The 22,742-nt window shown below is 44.8% G+C and overlaps 1 long non-coding RNA gene across 1 annotated transcript in view; it reads left to right on the top strand.

The window, feature by feature from the left end:
- LOC135580699 (uncharacterized) overlaps positions 1-22,742 on the top strand; it is a 74,470-nt gene that overhangs the window by 35,469 nt on the left and 16,259 nt on the right. The window lies entirely within an intron of this gene.

Raw genomic sequence — 22,742 nt, 5'->3', positions numbered from 1 at the left:
AAAACAAGGATAATTAAATGCAATGATAGATTTTAGCACCCTAAATGGTTACCAGAAGTGCTTAATCAAAACTAAGGTTTATGCTAGGCAGAATGAATAGCTCTTTGTTGCCCCATAATAGAAAACATTTAAAAATAAAATGCAAAGAAAGATTTGGGATAGCACTGGAATGACAGAATCATTAAAAATCATCACAATCTGCCTCCCAATGCCCCTCTGATGCTTGAATAAAACAAATAAAACAAAGCAAAATTAGGAAGCTGTGTTGTATATTGCTTTGATCTTTGTTTCACCTTTTGAAAATATTTGTGAAGGGTACTTTAATACAATTTGGCTTGTAATTTTCAATTTGGAAGAAGAACAAATAGACTGACAGTGTTAAAGGTTAGTCAGTGATGTGATTTTTTTTTCTGTCAGCCTACTGTTCTGGGAGGTGAATCCTAGAGCATAAAACACCGGCTACCTATGCAGAACGAAGGGCAGGGTGTGTGCGTGTGTGCTGTCAGGATGGAGCGTACATGTGCTCCAGCACCACCGCCGCTCTCATCTCAACAGCACAAACAGGAAACTAAGGAAGCTCTCAGCATCTTTCTTAATACAATAGTCTTTAGGAGAATCTGTGGATTAATTACACATGTTCATGCAATAACATCACGCTAATTGTTTACACTAAGCCACATTGGCTTATGTAAATTATTTTAATTGGAAAATTCTTTAGTGTACAATTGTAATAGAGAATTAAAGAAATGAGTAAATATGGAGGACATCAAGGCAATCCTGTGCAGATGACACTCTGGTATGGTTCAGAGTGACCTAATCAGTTAACTCAGGCACTAATTTCTCAGGTACAAAAGTGCTTGAAACACATGGGCTGTAATTCTAACAGTTAAGAGACTGGTCCTGAACCCTCCCCGTGACCCAGGAGGGAAGGGAAGAGGAGGGCTGCAGATGTTGGGTCTCTGGTGGTGGGATCACGGCATCTCAGCTCAGTGGTACCTAAGCAAGTGCAGCATTTTTCATGAAAACGTCTCTGGCTACTGGGCTGCACACCCAGCTCTGGACTGGGCTCTGAGCAACCTGATCTGGTGAAAATGTCCCTGCTCATGGCAGGGGTGGGATTAGATGAGCTTTGAAGGTCCCTTCCAACCCAAACTATTCTGCGATTCTGTAGTAGCTGCAGTGGTGCAGTGCAGGCAGAACGTGCCCTGAGGATGTGTCCACCCATGTTGTTAGAGGTGCGGGGTGAAACCAATGCAGGCAACTTCAAAGCTCCCCCATTTCAGCCAGCCTGGAGCCGCCTTGCTGCAGCCTTTTTCACCAGCAATTAGACACGTAGGTAGGTAGATGAGTGGAAATGCTGGGCCATGTGCCCTTCACCCCCTGCCAGCCCCTTTGTCCTCCCTGCCACAAACTCAACCAGGAGCAGCCTGGCCTTTTAGCCTGTATTATTCTCCTCATTTCCCTGACAGGCGTAGTAATACACAGAGCTATCTCAAGCTGGGACTGTTTGAATGAGGAGAAATATATATATATATATATATAAAATACCAGTGAAATTTCAAGTGTCTCACTGCAGCTTGGTGCTACAAACTGCTTTGTCAGGAAAGAGCAGGAGTGGGGGAGCCAAAAGAACAGGCAGGGAGACGAGAGGCTGCCCGCAGGAGCAGGCAGCACCCAGCTGCATCGCTGCGTGTGTGTTATCGCTTAATACATGTTATCCAGGAGAGTGGATTGTGTTTGTGATCGGCTGGGACTCTCCTTCCACTGCACTTAAAACGTTTTGACTTTGATTCAGCAGCTCTTCTAATCGGAGAATGAACATCACTCTTTAAGAGCTGAGATCTAGTTAAGTCTTTCGTAGCATAAAAAAACAACCCAAGCAATGTCTTCATAGTCTGCTGCAGTGACATTTCACTGTATAACATGCCTCGAAGACTTGTGTCCTGGATCACTATCGCTGATCAGAATCTAGCCATATTTAAAGTAGAAAAAAACATTTCTTTTTTAGGTTTGGGGTTTTGTTTGTTATTTTGTTTTCAGATTTTATTTTTTCTTAATTTGCTTACCGAGATTCACATTGTATTTTTTTTTAAGAGAATCTACTCTTGGTGCGGTGTAAAGACTGACAGTCTGGAGCATCATAAAGAAAATGTATCTGGAATATTTGCTCTGTTGGGTCTCAGAGGCGCAAGGCTGTCCAAAAGTGTTAATGCAGGCAAGCTGCAACTAAAGGAGCTTTTGCAGCTCCAACAGACGTATTAATTTTCAAGGGTGTTTCTTTGAGCATTAAGCCTTTCTCATGCTACATGCTGTTTGCACTCTTTCGTCTTACAAACCTCTAAAATTTATCCCAGGACACTTCAAGTGCAGGCTTTTGCATTTTGGGGTGGGGTTTTTTGTTGCTGCCTCTTTTCTGTCTTAACTCAGTAAACTAAGAGCTGACCAAGGCTGGGTGAGAATTGCAAACTCCCTGCAGGATAGTTTTGGAAAAGTTGATTTGGAAAAAGGAAAAACAAAAGCACATGTTGCCAAATGTATGCATATTTTACATCAGTGTTTTGTATTTTACAAGTGGCTGCTTTTTGTGTGTTTTCAAGACATAGAGGGAACATGCTAAATGAAATAGTCAAATATTTTGGCAACTCCTGAACATTTTTGTTTGGTATCATAAAGCACTTGTTCTGTAACTGAGTAAGGCATTTATTAAAGAGTAGCGGGTTTACCAGTTCTCATAAACAATTTTCATAGTTACCAAGGTGATGTGGCTACAAAAATCAAAGTACTTAATTAAGGCATGAAAAAATAGGTTTCTTTTAAATGAAAGCAAAGGTAACTTGTGTTCAAGTATATTATTTTAGGAAGCTTAGTACGTGATCTGGTGCTGTTGCAAGCATGTCCAACAGCCCTGGAGCCAGGGGTGCACACAGTATCGCACCTGATTATAGCAGGGGAGGCACATGTCCCTTGGCTCAAACTCTGTGTTTGTTCACAGCCCGGGTCTCAAGCATGTCCCTCTGATGATGTGAACATTCGTGCAAATCCTGCCAGCCTGCTTGCAGTTGTGAATGGTTCTAACTGCTCAGTGGAGGCCACCGAAGTCAGCTGGAACTGCTGATTTCATGGAGCTTTGTATCTAACCCCTAGATCAATGCAAATATTTCTGGTTTGCACCATCACAAATCCTGAGTGTATTCTCTGTCTGTCACCAGCAGTCGCAAATGTCACAAATATATTCAATAAAAGAGAGAAACCTGGTTTCTTGTGATGATACTTGAGAAATGACTTATGATGCTCCCAGTGTTTGAGGTTTGTTGAGAGTCACCCTAAAGTTCTGGACCTTATATAAGAATTCCTGCTTTTAGGGTCAAAAACGTGATCTGCAGGATCAAAAAAAACAGAAGCCTTTAAAAGGATAAAATGCATTCTTCAGAAAGAGCTGTGTAATTTCTAAGCTTACCTTTGGATTCAGGAGACATGAAGTCACATTCCCAAGATAAGAACCCCACCTAGCATCCCTGGGTCTCTCATGAACATCAGGCAGTGGCTGCTGCGGATGGGGAAAGACGGGATGCGCTTCCACAGGCTGTCCTCTTAGAGGGAAAATCTCAGCCTCCAGTGTGGCAGCTCATGTCTGAGAGGACCTGGAGGAGCTGACGTGGAAAGACTGCCTGCTTGCTGTCTGCTCTATAAATACTGCTATTAAATCTGACTTTTAAAAGCATTGAAAAGTCCTGTGAGACGACACATGCAGCCAGGCAGCACTTATGGCTGGGGCGTATCTGCCTACCAAGGTGAAATGGTGAAGCATCTGCTGCTCAGCTGCTCTGAGGCTACTGTAAAGCTCAGAGAAATCACAAAAACCCCAGTCCCTGTAACAGGATCTCTCCTGCCTTTCTGCTGTCAGGGTGGTGGGACAGCATGGGGAGGGCTGGCAGGCATCTGCTACATCTGGGCTGGATCTTCAGCATTCAGGTTCTGGCCTCCCAGAAGTTGGTGTATCCATGTTTAATCAGCAACACCTTGGTCTAATATACACTGAAACAGGTTTTCCATGCTTTATACATAAAATGCAATATAAAGAATTTATTAATGTTCTTGAGCCAAGACTATGGCAACAAAGTGTGACCAAATCCATGTGAAAGTGAAGTGTTTTCTTGAAGGAATTAAAGCAATTTAAAATATTTAATTCACTTATTAGAAACATTATTACATCTCTCTGGTGGTGACACAGCCAACTGCAATTTCTGCTCCTTTCCTTACAGGCCCTGTGTTAGCTTGAGGGGAATGAGAGGATTCGTGGACTAGAAGGTAACAGACAGGGAATGCAGAGAACTTCAGCTGCAATAAAGATACCTGTGCACAACTGAGTTATTTGTTTAAATAAATATAAACACTTCAGTGGTTCATAGATCTTGCATCTCAGCCAGAGGCAGCGCTGCATGTTTGGAGTCAGCAGTTTGCTTTCCAACTTCTTCACACCTTGCTTTTCTCAGACTTGTACTTTTAGAGCTGCAGGACCAAGTCCTCTGCTTCTTTTCTAGCAAACACCCCTGCACATGGTGGGGAAAAATACTTTAGATAGGGAGAGGTGACCTCTTTAATCCTCACACCTTCTACTTTAAAACAGGAAACTGGGAGTTTCTTCTAGGGGAAGATGCTAATAGACTGGGAATGATTGTAATATAGCACTTTTTGAGAGTAAACATTTTCTTGATAGTCACCTGAAATTTTCCTTTATCTCACTCTTTCGCATCGCTTTTCTTTCCCTCCTGGGGACCATACACAGGTTTGGGTGCTTATGTTCTCTGAGCTGCACTTGTGAGGGCCTATGGTGGGCTGCTTTGCTGTGAGGGAGGGATGAGCATGGGGACTGTGGGTGCCATCCTGTCCCCAACTGCTGAGCTATCAGGAGCAGTGGCCAGAGGTGCTGAGCCTGGGGGTTTGGGTGTCCATGTGAGCAGATGGGGCTGGAGCAGGCAGAGCTGTGTTCTCGGGGGGCACTGAAGTGGGGGAATTGCTCAGGGCTGTCTCCAAGCCCATTCACCTGCCCATACACCCCAGCACTGGGGACTGTAGTGCTTGGTGATGTCCCACTGTGGCTCTGGGAGTGGGGGCGGTGGGGGTAAGGCTTCCTAGGGTGACATCTCAACAGGGCTGTCCCAAGGCCAGCATGGTGGAGAGTGTTGCTGCTCCATCTTTAGTTCAGTTCAGGGGCAAGGAGGGATGAACCAGGGCTGTTCCCAGCCCCACTGCTGGCTCCCACTCAGAGGGCAGCTGTTTCTGTGCTTGCAGGGCCTCGTAAACAGAGGGGGCAAAGCTGTTTCTTCCCTTTCTGTTCCTGTGCTGCTTCCTGAGGCCCATTTTTCCAGCAGTTGGTTCCTCCTGACCCCCTCTTTGCCTGGTCTCTGGCAACTGTGTGGCTTTACAATGGCAAAAAAAAGAAAAGCAAAAGAAGCGGTCCCCAGATAACTATTTGGTATAAGCAAACCATGCGGCTTTAATGGAATTACCTCAGCCTGGCTAGTAAATAATTTATAGGAGGCAGTAAATAAAATATGTTTCTGTGTTCTTAAAAAAAACCTGAGTTGTCAGATGGCAAATGCCCGCGGTGGGGGAGTTAACCCAGAACTTGCCCCACCGCAGAGATCCTGGCCAGGAATGGGACCTGGTGGGGAAAACATCCAAGCCCAGAAGAGCTAGGGGGAGGGGGGTTAGAAAAGCTGTGCCACTGGACAGAAGCCCTGGGGGTGTCCACTGTCTGCTCCCTGACCGACTGCTGGCTGTGTGCATCCGTCTGTCTGTCTGTCTGTCCATCCAGTGAAGCATTTCCGAGGTTGCCTCCCGGTAGCCTTGACCATGAAACCGTAGTCTGCACCACTTGACCTGAATTTCCGAACCACCCGCTGCAGCCCCGCAGTGTCACCGAGCCCCGATTGAAACTCGACCTCTGTCACTAATGGCATTAACGGGAGCTACGGGGCCAGGTCAGGCGGCAGCCGGGGAGTGCCCGCAGCGCCCGGAGAGAGATGCTCGGAGAGGGATGCAGGATGCCTGGGGCGGGGGATGAAGGATACCCAAGGGGAGATGGATGGAGGGGTGCCCGGGGCGGGCACGGAGAGGGGTGCAGGGCCTGTTGCTGAGGGTCTGCACCCCCTTTACGGACGCAGGGGCCGCTCAGCAGCGCGCCCCCTGCCCCGCTCCAGGACTGTGCTGCCCAGCAGTGCCGCGGCCGGGGCTCGGCCCGGTCCAGCCCAGCCCGGGGCGGGGGCTGCAGCCGGTCCCCCGCTGGCGTGGAGTGGGAGTTCGGGCTGGGGAAGGCGGCAGCGGAGATTTACGATGCGGGAGGACAGAGCGTGAAAGCAGTATATCATCCTCAGGTTGGGCTGAAAGAAAGAAAACATATCTTCAACAAAAAGCGGGGCTTCGCAATTCAGCTGCGTTGTTAGGACAACGCAAACTATCCTTGAAATGATTAGTTCCACTTCAAAGGCATTTACATTCAACAGGGGCAGACGTAGCCTCTTTTTATGTCGCCAGAGGAGGAGGAAAAAAATAATAATAATACAAAAAAAAAAAAAGGGGCGAGGAGGAGGTGGGGAGGTTTTGTGCTAAGGAGAGTCGTATGTTTGCTTCTTCTGTTTATTTTTTCTTATTCAAGGGACACTTGTGTAAGATGAACAGAGCTCTCGCAGACACGGGGCTGCAGGGCTGCTGCCCAAGGAGGTGGGTGAGAGGTGACCGGGCAAGTGGCTCTGGGGGCTGCTCTCGGACTCCCCCACCCCTTCCAAACAGGGAGAGATAAGACAACAGTAAAAAAACAACCAACCAACCAACCAAGAAAACCCTGACCTCAAGAGCTGTCTTTCCTGGGACATATGTTATTAACTTGAGGAAGCATGACATACGTTCGGTTAGATCACAAAGACTCGGAGTATCCTGACAGAATTTGGGAAAGATTTGAATGTGGAGATGTTCCCATGCTGCTTAGGTATTGGCTCCCCTGGCATGGTCTGGGCAAGGAAGAAGTTTTTGCATCTGAAGTCATGCACCTAAACTCTGCATGGGGAGAATCCAGTTGGTGTGTTTCTGGTTATCCTGAGTTGCACAGGATCAAATACAAAGGAGGAAAAATATGTTGGAATTAGCCTAGAGGCAACATTAACCATATCCCTATTGCTTTCCCAAAACGTAACCCATCTTCCCTTCCCCTGATCTACTCTCACATCCAAATGATCCTAGTCTTCTCTCCTATTTCAAATTGCATCACTTATCTTAGCTACCAAATTACCCAATGGTAGCATTCCCATAATGTTTAGTGTTGGAAGCCAAAAGGCAAGGATAAAAAAATTAAAGTACAAACTACGGAGCCTATGCAGAAAGTATCTCTGCTGAAGGGACGAATTCCCCCTCACCTGAAACATGTTGCACCAGCACATGTGCATGTGGGTGTATGAGTGGGGGTCTTTGCTTTCTCCCTCTTTTCCTGCTGCTGGTTTCTGCCTGACATTGTGCAGCTTATCCTTGGATTAGACCTCATAATTCTGTAGGAGAAGAAAATTGAAATTGTAAAAGATACTGGGCAGCAGTTTTCTAAAATATTTTGTCTCCCACAGCTATCTCAACGCATATGAACTGAATTACTCTCAATACTGGTGCTTTCTTTCAAGTTGCTTTTGTGGGGAGGTTAACACTTTGCACATTTGAAACCTAACAACTATATCTGGGTTCTTTAAAAAACATTTTAAAGGTGTTGTGGACATTTTGATGCCTGAACCCACAAACTGTCTGCTTTAGTCCTATTGGAAAGCCAGAGATGACGATGGCCCCAGCTTTATGAAATAAATAACCATGTGCAAGTTAGTGTTTGGAAATGGAATCCTTATTCCAGCTAGGCTGTAGCCGAAGTCAAGGTTTAACTGCTCAGTGATCCCTGTTTTAGGCTATGAACGTGCATGTAAGTAATTCCTGATCAGTCCAAGGAGTTCCCATCCTTTTCTTTTTTTTGTTTTCCCCTCCCTCTCTCTCTCTCTCTCTCTCTCTCTGTCTTTTTTTTACATGAGCCGTTTTCTCACTGGCATGGAAAGACTTGAACAAGGAGAGCTGGAGAAGTCAGAACTCAGTTTCGGTTACTTTCATCCAGGTTTTGGTCATCTCAGATATTTTCTTTGCTTTGGAAAACTGTGACCCAAGAAGGACCAGTCTGGTGCTGCATCTTGTTTGGATGATGCAGGTTGCAGCAACCAGCACATACAGAGGAGAAATGGGACTTTCTGTGAAATCAACTCTCATGGTGGTGCTGGTAACCAGGAGATATGTGGCCAAATGTGCAACAGTGGCCTTAGAAAGAAAAGTGATGACACTTATTTTAGAGATGGGATGCCAGAGGGCTGGTGTTCTGGAAAAAGAAAGAAATAATATTAGAAAAGTCCTAATAAAAAGATGATAGTCTTGAAAATTAATTTAAAAATAATTTTTAAAAAAGATTGTATTGAAAATAGTTTGGAATCAGGCAGGCAGATGGGATAAGAAGGGAAGCGGGGCGAGTGCTGGCTGCTGCGTTGTGTGAAGGGTACTGGAGCTCGAAGACGAAGCTGAGAGTGCTGCCAGCCTGAGACACTTTAGCTACTGGTGTTATTTTTCATTCCTGAAGATAAAGAAATGTTTTCAGTTAGAAAAATGCGTTTTTATTGAATTCCCTGAAAGTTCATAGTTTAAAAATGTGGTTTGCATTTCTGACTTTCTTGTTTTATGAAACACTAGAAACACGAGAGCTTTTCAAATATCCTCAAGAAAGATGAGAGTTTTCCATTTGTTCTGTCGTTTACTCCATCCTTTATAGGACCATTATTGGGAAAATAAAGCTGATGTGTGTTTTAGCTCCACAGCGTCTTCTGATGTGGACCTTTCCTTTGGAGTTTTGTTGCTCTTCTGCCACACTGTTCCTAAAATATTGGCAAGGCTACTGGGGCCACTTGGCTGCAGGAGGGAGGGGAGCATCTCCCCCCAGGCTCCCCCATTTGATGGGGTGCTTGTAAAGGAAAAACATACCAAGTGGAGAAGGATTTTTAGGCTCCTTTTGTAGGCTGGGGGCTCAGGGGGGTGAGGCTGAGCGAGGCAGCCATATCTTATGTTCCCTGGGCTCAAGAGTAGTAATTCTTGCTTGTTTGCCCTGGCTGATCCATGTCTGACCATAAGCTGGCATCAACTAGGAACAGCTCTTGGTTTGGCAGGCGGATGCTAGTAGCTGTGGTATCATTCAAGGCACATATTTGGGAATAGGGATGAGTAATATGGCTGTTGGTGAGAAACACACCCAGTTACTCCAGATCCTTTTGAAAATCTGCTGATCAGAGCCTCACTGGTAGCAATGCAAAACCTGGGTGAGTGGAAAAATCCTATCAGATTTGGGGGTTCAACCCAAAGGCATGGTCCTCTGCTCTAGTGTCCTTGCATGGGGCAAGCAGAGAGTGAGAGGAGCAGCACTGGGCGAGGAGAGTGGCCGTGGGCCAGGTGAGGAACACCCTTCCCCATGTGGTCCCTTCCCCCCTTGTTATCCCCTTGTCTTTCCCTTTCTCTGATTTTTGTGTGCTTGCGTGTCTCACTCTCCTCCTTCTTGTCTGCAAGGCTCCTCTCCCATTCTTGTCTCCCTCCACCCTCTGTCTCTCTTGTCTGGCTGCCCCACATCCCTTTTGTCCCGCTTGCCTGCTCGGCATCGCTTTTGTGTGCTAATAGCTGACTGCCACCGACTCAAAGGATCCCAACGCCGCTGCTCTGCTGCCATCGCCCTTTGGTTTTTAATTCAGCTGCTGAGGACCAAGGAGGCTTCTCTGTCCTGGCCATCTCACCATGTGGTGTGACTGACACCCACTCATGGGACATGTTTATAGGTCCCCTCTTGCTGGGTACATGATTGCCGTGGTCTGGAGGGGACTGTCCCAGTGGCCAGTGCACCATGCCCCATAGTTAGCTTGGAGAACCCATGGAGAGGGTGGCGTCGAGGCAAACTGGAGATGCACTGTGGCCTTCCAGGCTGTTTTGGGCCACACTGGGGCTTTACAATGGTGCTGGCACCCATGTGGCAGGAGCCACAGGAAAGGACTCGCACCTCCACGGGGATGTAGGTACCCTTCGCTCTCAGGACCATCTATCTGAAGTGTGTCTTTTTTTGTGTTAAGTTCAACTTAAGACATTCAGGGAAGTAGTTTCCTGTGGGAGCTTTTACTTAGAATATGTGGAATTTGCTGTTTATTGTATGGCAGGAGCTGTTGGTACAGAGCAGGCTCTGAGAACTGGCCTTTCCTGCCCCATGAGATGTGCAGGGGGCTTGCCTGTGGACTCCCTGGGGCAGGAGCACTCCCTTCCATTCTGGAGTCCTGGCAGGGCAGCAGGTGACAATGTGCATCGGTGGCTCATTCCCACGCTAAACTTCACCCTGACATCCCTGGAGCTGGCCCTGCAGTGGCTTTGCTGCCTGCTCCCCCTCAAATCCTGCAAACTGCAATTCTCACAGGAGGCATCATTGTCCCTTTTCCCCTGTGGTGACAGCATGCCACATGCTTTATTGCTCCACATCCCCCTGGGAAGCCTCTGGTTGCTCTTGGGAGCTGCCATGCTCGACCAAGCGTACCCCACGGTTATCCCAGTGCACAGGTGGATTCCCCCTCTTAAAGACGGGGGATGCAGGGTCCAGTTTGCATGGCAACATTTTCATGGCTGGACCATGTTTGCTGAAACCTGGTGTCACATTTGTTTTTCTAAGAGTCACATTCCCTGCCCTGGTTTTGTCCTGGGGAGCTCCAGGCTTCAGCCTTGTGTCTGTAGCAAGGTTGGCAGAAACCTGTCTTGTCCTCCAAGCCCCAGGACTCATGGGATGTTGTGTGGGGATGCTGTGTGGGGGTGCTGTGTGGGGATGCTGTGTGGGGGTGCTGTGTGGGGATGCTGTGTGGGGATGCTGTGTGGGGACGCTGTGTGGGGATGTTGTGTGGGGATGTTGTGTGGGGATGTTGTGTGGGGACGCTGTGTGGGGATGCTGTATGGGGATGTTGTATGGGGATGCTGTGTGGGGATGCTATGTGTGAGCCAGGCGATGCCAAGACCTTTAGTACTGGCTGCGGGGAAGGCAGAAGGGGTAAGGTCACCTGCATCTGTTATGTGCAGTAGAGTTTCACAAAATGATAAGGAGACTGAAAACAAGCAGCCAGTTATGAGAATAGTCATTTCTAAAGAAATAAACCAGTGTCTTTTCTAACAGGAAAATCTGGAAAGTCAAGTGGTATTTCTCTGTGGCCACATATTTCCTCTGAAACTGTGTAGGGTCATTTGTAAGTAGCCTGTGCACTTCAACAACATTTAGATTTAAAGGGGGCAAGAATAAGGCAAGAATAAGAATTTTGCTTAATTATTCATCCTTTTCAATACTTGCTTGAAATATTTTTCCCTGACAATGTTTTTTCTTTCCTCTGAAGAGAACAAGTAAAACAAAATAGCAGAGGTAGAGGGTATAAATGCTAATGAGATGTTAAATGAAGTATATATATTACATACTGATGGGTCTTGTTTGTACATCCGGAGTAAAAATACCTGGAGTAAAAATAAAAGTAAATATATATGTGTTTAAATGTAGGTATACATATATATACACTGAGATATAGATTGCTTGAGAGCTTGCATGTGTGTGGATGTGTGTTTGCATGTACAGGTAGGTGGAGAGAGAGAGACAGAAATCCACCTGTGTGCTGCTGTAGCTTTGATTTGCAAATGGGTCAGCTGGAGTGAGCACATCCCTCTGCCCCTGATACATCCCCCAGGTTGCTCTTTATTGAAATAAAAAAACAAAACCACAAGCTCCCTTAAAACCCACTGTAGGCTGAGATAAAACAAGGCAGATGCTAGGGAACACCCAGAGGTTTGCAGCCCCCTGAGGAGGAGCTGTGTGCGGGTTTCCACGGCACGCTGACCTTTTGTGTGAGTGCTTCCCCCTGCCACAGAGTCAGCCCGCCTGACCTTCTGGAGCGTGCAGGAGTTGCAATGTCCTGGAGAGAAATCCTGTCCCTGCTGAATCCGCCACAGCATCCCGATGCCAGCCAGAGCCAGAGATGGCATCGGTAACGCTCGCTTTTTCTAGAGATCACACACCATCGCAGCTGTCGGATAAGAGTATAAAAACCTGTTTTTATTAATCTAGTACAGCCTTCTACGTATTAAAAAAAAATAGTTGTGCCATTAATAATGAATTTGTCACATTTCTCTGTCAGTTCCAATTTGTGTTGCTCCTCAGATGGCAGCAGGTTTTGTCAGCCGGCGCAGTAGGAGCTGGCAGAGCTCTTACCTGGCATCTCAGCATCTCCACTCTGCCCTGGGTGCTGCTTGCCAGGGGCTCCAGCCTTCCCACCTTACCAAAAAACACCCCGGACCTTGATGCCATAAGGAGGGGGAGGCTGGCTTAGCAGTCAAATGTGATTTGAAAAGTGTTTTCTATTCCCTGGGATACTAAAAAGAATCAGAATGGCGAATACACAGGTTTTAAAATGAAAAAACCTAGTAAAGATCCTTTTGCTCAGAGCAGTTAAGTAGTCAAGCATGTATGTCACTGGGCAACTGGTTAGGTAGCTACTTGCACATTCCCAAATAAATCTGCTTTTCTTCCAGTGACCTGAGATTTGAATTTGAAGTGATGGAGGGCAGGGAATTGCATCAAATACCTGTTACGGCCTTCAGCATCTCCTGGCAGCAGCCATTCTTGTGATGGGAATGGTGAGCTCCAGCCTATGACTGAAACCTCCCGTCGCATCACCCTTCTTGGAGCAGGTCTGATGGACCTGATGTGTTGTGGGACACTGCCCAGACAGGGTCCCAGGCAGCCCAGGGTGGGCGTGTTGCTGATGCTTGTTTCCATCTGCTTCAGTATTTGCTCTATGAAGTGGAATTTGCCTCTGATGTTGTCACCTCCCCCAGTTTATTTTTAAAAATGAACAGCTCCTTAAGTCTTAGGGTCTTTAGGCCACAGCTTGTCTCTTGCCATGGGACATTTCAGTTTGGTTTCCAAAGGAGATGAGGCTCTTTCTTCTGAGCTGCTTCTCTGTCACTGTCCATGTCCCTCTGCTTTGCTAACTTTGAACCCATAAACCAGAGGCAGAAGCCAAGCCATGCGACATTGTGGGAATAACTTTAAAAAGTGTGAAATAGAGAAAAAAAAAAAAGCAAACCAAAAAAAAACAAAACAGAAGGAAAAAAAAATGGACCCAGGCCTGATTTTCTCTGGATCCTTTGAGCCCACAGGGATGCAATGCAAGAAACCATTTAACAGATATTATATAGTCCAGTTCAGTACAAGATGGGGAAAACACAAGTGACAGCGTAAATATGTATTGTGGGTGTTTAGCACGATGTAGCAGACAAGGGTTTTGAAAGAAATCTCTGTTATTTGGAGTGTTTTTTTGTTATGGGTTTTTTTGTTTGATTGGTTGTGGTTTTTGTTTTTTTGTTTTTGTTTTTGTTTTTTTTTAACTCAACTGTCATTGCTTACTGTCTTTTCAAAGTCCCTAATCAAAACATTTGCCTATCCAAAGAACAGGCTCACAAATGCCTCGGTGGCATGCTCGGCAATGGGCAATGGTGGCAGGGTCCTGTATCACTCGTTGCAGGCAGCTCATGGGGTGCTGGAGGGTGCTGCTGGGGTGGGTACCTCCCCAGTGGTCCCCACGACCTGGCAGGGAGCCCCATGGTGAACCCTGATGGGCTTCAGCCTCATCTCAGCATCACCAGCCCATCTCTGCTGCTTTTTTGCAGCTCTGCTCAGTGGAGGGTCTGTGGTAAATGCCCAGTGAAGGGGGACAGGGAGGTGGTCTAGGGGCTCCAGGTGAAGCCATGGCTGGGGGAGAGCCTTTCCCTCCCACCCAGCACCCCCATGACGTGATGCTGCCATGGATGGGGATGGAGGACCCCTCCTCCAAGGGTAAGGGGAGGAATGAAGTCTTCAGAGCTGTCATTACTGTGTCTTTCAAAGCACTAAATTCTTTTTGTAATGCTGTTCTGTGTATGAGGTTTCTTTTACCGTGTTAGCGGTGAGCTTTTTGAGCTTTGCTGTTATTGTCTGTGCCACGTGCTTTTAAATTATTGCTCATGCTACAGTGTTTATAGCTTTTGCTCTCACACTGGGCTGTTGTAAAATCTTCTCTTGTTTAACTTCCCCAGGCCTACCCAATGGCAAGCGTGGGTGCCGAGGCACTGGCTGTGCCACCGAGCATCCACCCACAAATTCAGCCCTCAGTGGCACAATGGGCAGAGGCAAAATTCCCCCTTGATTTTAGGAAAAGCTACTGAAAAAGGAAGAGGAGACCAGTCAGCTGCCATTATAAAGTGTTTTTTCATGTACATGTTCCTGTGTGTTGAACCATGGGTGCCAGCCAAATTGCTCTCGGGAAGTTCAGCTGAAGACAGGGAAATTTAGAGCTACTTGAAACTGGCATCATCAAAGGGCTGTGGTACTGAATGTGAGTGCTTGGCAGAGCAATGTTATTCCAAATTGTTAACCTGAGACTGGGATGGAAATGTGGTAGAGGTATCTCCAGCCTGTACAATGCACCATGTGCTCGTAATGTGTTTGCTTAACCCTTGTTAATGGTACAGGAGTTATGGCCGCACGGAGAGGGGATCCTGGCAGCAATGGGCTCAAATCGTATAACGAAGAAAAACTTGGAGAATTATTTTTACTAGATCAACTGTTAAGTGAGACCCTGGTGCTTTTAGCGAGCCATCTGTGGCAAATGTATTTACAAAGATGTGGATGATAACAAAAGATTTTTCTTGAATGATGGTTGCAAAGTTATCTTTGTAGGAAAAAAAAATCTATAAAATAAGTGTGTGTCTGTGCACACATATCCATTCAAAAAAAACCCAAATTCTGTCTATAATTAGCTGGAGAAATATAAATGTGATGGTTGATCTTTCTTTTTAACTGAATTGGATATTAGCATTCCAGGCTGACTTTTCCATTTGTGTCCTGCAAAAGATTACACAATAAACCTTCTCTGACTGTGATGTGAGTGAGCCTAATGAATGTGTGTGTTGAGTCTAATAAATTAATGACATTTTATTTTTTAAAATATGTGTTTTGCAGGAGCTTGTACTGAAGCACTCAGAAATTCTTATTAATCTATCAGAGTTAGCTTTCTAATTAATGTATGATTGCTATTTTATAGGAAATGCCAGTTGAATATTATGGGTTTTTTCCCCCAAGAATGACTTCTGAGCACCCATAGAAGTTTAATGAGAATGTATGGAACTAAACAGAGGCAGAGTTTGGCCCCCAAACAGCAGTTTTCTGAAGGAAAAGGCAAAGAAGGCTCTGAGAAGAAATGTGAGATGCTGCTTTAAAATTCAGTTATTGTCCTAGTGATTGACTGCACTAACTGTATCCTGCCAGTAACGGCTGGCTTTTAAAATATATATTTGTGATTAGTTTAATTCATGAAGCATTTTTCCTCTGAATTGATTTGATGAAATGAACTAGGCAAATAATAAATTTTTCACTGGAATGAATCTGCTTAATCAATTTAGACAATCAGTTTGTTCTTTGCTTAATAACATTTGCAAAAAGAAAACAAAGTCTTTCATTAACAAGGATGGCCAGACATTCATAATGAGAGGTGGCATCTAGCATCAGGTTAAGCATTCTGTATGAGCAGAAAACAGGATTAAACATCTGGTGCAAGTACCTGGCTCTAAAATGCCCCTCCTGCTACTCAGTGTGGGATTTAACGTTTGTTTTTTCCCCCTGGCATGAGTCCCGTTTACATCCCTGGACATTTTTCCCGGGGCAGGAGTTAATGACAGGTACATGGGTCCTGCCAAAAAGAAAGCTGAGGTTTCCAGTCTGCTTTCGATGGGAATTTAGGAAATAATGCTGAGACCAAATGTGGTGTCGAGACCCTGGATTCCATAAAGTTCTCTCATTTGCTTTTTAGAGAAAGAGTTTAATTTGGAGTGTTATTAAATAACTGCTTCTTACAATGGGCTGCAAAGTAACAGCTTGCCTGAGAAGCCTGGGAGTTCAAAGCATCTCTGTACAGGGAAAACAAACACTACTAGCTGGAGAGTGATTATGCTTGTACTGCAGTGCAGAGGACTCTTTGGTCTAGTAATTTTAAAGACATTATCTCCTAATGTTTTATTTTCACTGTGTTCTGGATTTTATGTTGATTTTAATTATACCTCTTAGGAATAATATCTGGTAAACTAATTTTGGTGAATGGCAATGAAAAGCATTATCCACCTACGGTAATTACACATATTTCTTAGTCCCTAGATAAAATAGTTTTACTTAAACCCCACTACAGAATTTATAAACTCCTTTTTACGGAGTCTGCCAGTGGAGTTTCAGATAATAGAAATCTAAAATACTAATCTCAGCATCCCAGATGGCCACCTCCAGCAGCAGCATAAACTGTTTCTCCCAACAAATACCCTTTTGCAGCCTTCTCAGAAAAAACACAGTGAGCCAAAGCAAAGACATTTGGTATTTTCCTTCATGGTTCCTATTAATTTAATAACTTAGGGGTTAACCCTTCTGCCTTTGAAATCAGAGGCTGGTTTTGGTTTGGTTTGGGGTTTTTTTGTTTGGTGCTTGTTGTTTTTTTATTTGGCTTGGGTTTTCTTGTGTGTGTTTGTTGTTGCTTTGGGAGTTTTTAAATTTGGTTGCTTGATTGGTTGGTTGGTTGGTTTTTTGGTGGGTTTTTTTGGTGTTCTTTTTTTTTGGCCACTGAGTTTTGCCCATCCAACCGCTCTCCCAGAGTGCAGTGTAAATGCCCATCTGCCCACTAATGGGAATTTGCTGGTGCTGCTCAATATATGGGAGAATTTTCATCATCCCTTCTTACTTATTTCTTACAGCATAACACTCCACTGAAACTTCGCCTGTTTTTGTTACACCAAATGTCCTATTTAATAACCTGATGGTCCATCATGTTATTGTAAAATATTTTAATACAATAGCATCTTCTTCTCCATGTCTTCATAGCATTTGGAGACAGAAAATCAGGATGAACAGTAGTTTTCACCTGTGGGTGATGCTAATGACTGATAACCTCCCCCTGGGACACCTTCTATCTCTCTCTATCTCTGTTTCCTCTGCAAACCTCTCCTCAAAGCACGTCCTTCCCCCAGCACTTTGCAGGTATATGCATGTGGGTATATTGTGTTAAGATAAATAACAAAATGGAAGTAAGACCTGGTACCTGCTGGATGGGTCGTGGGACAACTTTTCCTGCTCCTAGATGACTGCTGTGCCTCCTGCCTTCCTTTTCACCTCTGCCAGCCTTCACTCCCAAAGCACCGTGAGGGTCTTTGGGGCGAGAGGTAAGGAATTTGGGCTAATAACCCAACTGTGTGATATTTTCTGCAGAAGAGCTTCTTGGTGCCAGAATTTCCTTTTGTCTGATTTCTCTTTTCCCTGAAATCCTTAAAGCAAGCTGGGTCAGGAAGCCCAAGTTAATGTTAAAAGTCCAACAGATTCATTTAGGGATGTTATGGAAATGATGCAAAAATTAGGGAGAGCCAAAACCAGCAGCATATAGAAGGAAATGAGGGGTCTTCTAGTGTGAATATCTGGATGAATATGGCTGGCAAGTGGCTATGTCAGGCCCAGTTTGAGGGAAATCCTGCTGGCTCTTTAGCTGGACTCAGATCTCCTCATAAACCCCTCTGAGAGGCTCTGCTGCTGGTGAAGGTACAGCCACATATGGCCCATCCTGTTGGTGTGCACCTCTGCTGATGTTTTTTTCTCTTAGGATTGATTAATATTAAAGACAAAATTCCATTAGTGTCTTTAAATTGTTTTGTGCAAATTCACTTTCCAGCCAGGTTTTACTCCACTGTTGAAAACTGTGGCAAATACCTACAAGCCATTTTTCTACATGGGCACGAGTTGCTCAGATCTCCTGTTCTATTTGGAATTTCTGCTGTATTTTGAAAAAAAGAAATGCAGGAACACAATACATCAGAACCATCTTCCCTGTTTAACACTGTATAGGCTCCATTTATGTTTTAGGCTAAACTTGGACTATTATACAGTGGCAATGCCTGCCCTTTGCAAGACTGGGCTTTTGTAGTCTGCGAGATCAAGCAATGAAAAAGCACTGCTCCTAATTCTCGCCTGTGAAAAGTCCCCGTCAGCTCACATTGTACCTTCTCCAGCAGAGATAATGCTGTGAAATGATCCATCTTGAACTTTTCCCCCTGTCTCGAGGCTTGTGTTTAAGGAAAATCATCTTTACCCTAAAAGTGGCAATGCTGGTGATGGAATCTCCCTTTCTTTGCACTTCCTGCTGGTGTCGGGGCTGGGCACATGTAGGGGTATTGGGGAAGGGGGGAGAGTTTTCTGTGCCTGTTTCTGGGACATCCAAAGAGCTGCTCTAAAATCTGGTTTTGACTCTACTGAACCCAACAAAAGGCTGCTCTTGATTAAAATGCAGAAAAGATCAGGTCTGTTGCTTTTCCTGAGCGTTTTATATAGTGCTTTTTACTAGATGGGAAGCTGAAAAGATGTAAGATTTAGATGCTGGTGGTTGTCTGAAATAGAATACTGGACTGAGTACAGTGACTCCTTGCATGATGGATGCTTCACCTGGTCAGTCAAGGATTTTCAGTAAAGCATGGTGGCTTTTTAATTTCTTTTTCCCTATCCATTCAGTCAGTCTTGAGCTGTTTGTGCAGTCTGTGGATTTATTTTTCTGTAATGGTTCAACTATGAGATGTAAAAATATATATGACATAAACTATTACCAACAGATGTCTTACAAATAAGTCAAAAACCTTTAAAAATTGCTTCATCAATTCATTTTGCAACATTTGGTTATTCAGGTATTTAGAAATGAAGGTAAAATGTAATTGTTAAACAGAACCTAGCAGAAGTGTGTTCCACTACTGAAATATGTGTTAGGAGAGCAGAATGCAGCAGATCTACAGCCTATACAAACCAAACTGCTTAAAAACTGTGAGTCAATAAATATTTTGTTCCAGTCAGTGGATTTGAAATAAATAAATAAGGAATCTTAAGTGTGCTCCGGGCTCTAAAGAGACCATCTATGCTTTAATTTTAAAGGTAATCTATATAGTTAAGAAGACCTGCTGTTAGCTGTTACACTGCTTCTTTCTGGTTAGAAAACTAAGTTGTTTGTAATAATCCATGGTAGATCAAAATTGTTATTTAAACTCAAAGCTGAATACAGAGCAGGATTCTCCATGGACAGAAATTAATTTCATTTTGTTGCTGGTCTCTCATGAGGAATCTGTGTCTGTCCCAGTCCCAAGGACCTGGGACTTGTTCTAGCACTCAGGGTCATCTTTAGGCTGAGTTTACCATGTGTGTGAGCAGAAGAAATGTGCAAATCACAAAGAAAAAGAGCAAACTCTCTCCTATCTGATCTGTATTAACTGTCCTCCCTGGAAAGCCTGTGCCTGCCTGCTTCCCTGCCATCCTCCAGGAGTGACTTTCCAACCGTTGCTGTTTAAGCAGCAATTTGATGTAACATGAGGAAGGGGGGAGGAGGCTGTTTAAGAGCAATTAAATGAACACTTTTGCCTTTCTCAGCCACTGTAACATTTCTCTAAAGACACTAGAAATGAGATTGAGCCTTTTGTATGTTAAACGTGTGTACAGTTAGCTGTTCTTGGTGACTTTGGGTGAGCCAGTCACCTATGTGAATAAACACCAGAGCTGAGGACTTGCCATTTTCTGAGAGAAATGTAAATTCTAACGTTGATAGTTTGTGTCTCTTTACTTTGTGGCTGCAACGTTAATAATTTGTTATAGTATTATAATTTTTTTGTTATATTTGTGTGGTGTCTTTTTTGTTTGTTTAAGCACCCAGAAATCAAATATTAACCTGATTAAGAATTCAGCGTTACATGTAAGGCGGAGAAGAGCTGCAGGTGGTGACAGACAACTGGATTGTGTTTGATCTGGCAGTTTTCATCTCTGCCACCATTTTATTCCTGCTGTGGGACTGCAGCAAAATGGTGGTTTGCTTGTTCCATACCTCAGTGATGTGAAATCCCAGCTCCCCTGTGCCAGGGACCGCACTGGCTCTGGTAAAGAGCTCGCTGAAGGATGTGCCCTTGCTGATGGTCAATGTACAATAGGATCTCCTACTGGGGAGCTCCCAGTGTTGGACTGGGAAAAGAGCTACATTGATTCTTCTCTTGGGATGAGGATTTAGGAATTTCATCATTTAGTGGTTGTTTTTTTTTTTCCTCTCTTGTGTTTTCTTTGGATAGGGGAGGGAGATAATCTCCTTGGAGTATATGTACAGGAATGAATCGTGACGCCTTTAAGACAGCTAATAGCCAGGGATGGCTCCCTGTTTTCAAGTATCCCCAATCCTTCCTCCTGCAGGCTCTGAGATTGAATTTTACTTGAGGATTTGGCTTGAAAGAGGCTGAGTGCAGAGGGAGCCGGCAGGTTATGCAGAGCTCAGCTTACTCAGGGGGTACCATTGGGCCAGTCCTGGTCCTGGCACACAGGGACACTCTGCAGCTGAGCAGGACCCCAGTTTTGGGAAACCCTTGCCAAGCAGACACTGCTGCAGCTCCTTTGCTGACCCGGGAGTGTGTTGGCCCTTCTCTGATCATTCCTGACATTCCCCAAGAAGGTAGCAGGAAAGTTTTATGTTTCCCTACATTGAAGAGCTGTGCTCAGTGTTGATTTATTCAGCTGACCACAGCAATTTCTATCTCGCAGGGATCTTCCATGGCTATCATAAAATCATCAGCTGGGCTCTCTCAAATGGCCTCCAGGATGGAAGAGCAGTGCTGAGTTCCGTGTCAGTGTCCTGCCACCTGAAAAGATGATGCTTACCCAATGCCTGAACAAACAATTGACCTCTGGAGGCCACAGGAAATATCCACATTACCTCTAAAAGAAATGATGAATGACTTGGTTTCCCCACCCTCTCCTGAGCTGTGACTGGCTAGGGCTGAAGCAGCTTATATCTGCCCTGGGGTGGGACAAGACGTGCTGCATCAGGCCCTGCCTCATCCGACCTCCAATATGGAGTGTGTCTGGCTCCACTCAATCTATTGAGAATGGGCAGCACCTAAGTAGGGTTGGCTTGAGGAGACACTGGAAATCAACAGTTGATGCTGACTTTGAGCTATAGGTAACCAAGAAAGGCAAGACATATAGAAGTGGCACCAAAAGAGACCAGATGTGTTGGTGAACTCCTGTTAGACCATCTCTGTGCTGTGCCATGTGAGGGAGAAATGCCGGACATGTGGGGCTTTTCTGTGTACTTTAACTGAAGAACATGGACAGCCCTGCTGTTTCAGCTGTCTATGTCCCAACCTTGAGACCAAAGCAGAGAGCTGGCCAGGAGTCCACGTTACTTTGGGCTTGTTGAGGAGCTATGCTAGGCTGTGGGGTCGCACAGCCTGATGGACCTTGATATTGCTGTGGCCCAAGCTCAAGCTGGTAGCCCTCCATATAGAGGGAGGACCAGATACGGGGTCCTAGAGCCATCAGTGGACAAAGAAAGGACACTGAAATGTCTCTTGAGGGAATTCTGATTCTTCTTGTGACCCAAGACATGTAAAACTATATAGGGCAACGGTGCACAGATCCCACTGTGTCCTGCCCAGGCAGGAGTCACTGAGGATGTATTATGTGTGTTCATTTACACAGTGAGTTGGATGGATTAGGACAGGGATTTACTGCCTTCCAAGCACCTTGCACAAGTCTGGGCTGATTGACACAATAGTAATCTGTTGGGATTGCTTGTTTGCTAGTAACTCAAAGAGGGATTTTTGTGCTGGGATGCACTTCAGAAGAGAAACCGTTTCAGCAAGGAATTTTTTTTTTGCCTCAAGTTTTTTGCATGCTTCAGCCTCACAGTTGTGCTTAAAACTGTTGTGTATCGATAAGAGTTTCCTTCTACCCATAATCTCCATTCTCCTTCTGTTCCCTGCTGTAAACAAGCCATTAAAAATGTGTTTATGACATCACAGTTGGTGACCATGGAAGTGACTTTGATGTTAGAAAGACAAATATAGCATCATGATTTCACGGCAGGATCAAGGCAGGAGAAGACCCTTGTTCAAATGGTGGGTAATTAACAAAGGTGATGGAGGGGAAGCTTGAAAAAAATGTGAAGAGCCAATTGACTGACTATGATACATTTGAAAGTTTTCCCCAGTGTAAAAAATAAAACCATTTTTAAAAACCTCTTTCAAATTAAAAATTGTAGTGCTGCGGCTGTACTAGTTTAAATTAAAAAATCAGGGTAAACAGAACTGAGAGGGAAGCTTTGGAATAAGAATTGTACATATGTAAAAAATCCAGCAGGCATCTTTCAAGCTAGAGTGGTGTGTGCTTAAATCAGGCTTGGAGCATCAGGGCCAAACTAGACCATGGGGTCAGCCTTCCCCCAGTTTACACCAGTAACAAAGTCCTGTAGATTTTGAGTGCAAATGGGTGGAGCTGGGATCTTTGTCTTGTAAAGTCCCCATCCCTTGCTGTGTTATCCTCACAGTCACACCTGCCTGCAGCCAGGTTGAGAAGAGTTGGGGGAGCCAAGTCTGGCAGCAAAACAAAAGTCTTTGGCTCCTCATTTTGCCTGACTCCAGGTCCTCCTCAACCCATTAGACTAATGCTCATGGAATGGCCACATCCATCATTTACACAGACTGTTGAAAATAAGCCCTTGTTTTCACATACATTTTATTAAATTGTTAACATTGCATGCTTCAGA

Source organism: Columba livia, chromosome 12, assembly GCF_036013475.1.
Source record: "Columba livia isolate bColLiv1 breed racing homer chromosome 12, bColLiv1.pat.W.v2, whole genome shotgun sequence".
In the NCBI taxonomy this organism is placed as follows: domain Eukaryota; kingdom Metazoa; phylum Chordata; class Aves; order Columbiformes; family Columbidae; genus Columba; species Columba livia.
The sequence above is the reverse complement of the archived record's forward strand: the minus strand, read 5'-3'. Positions and strand labels throughout refer to the sequence as shown.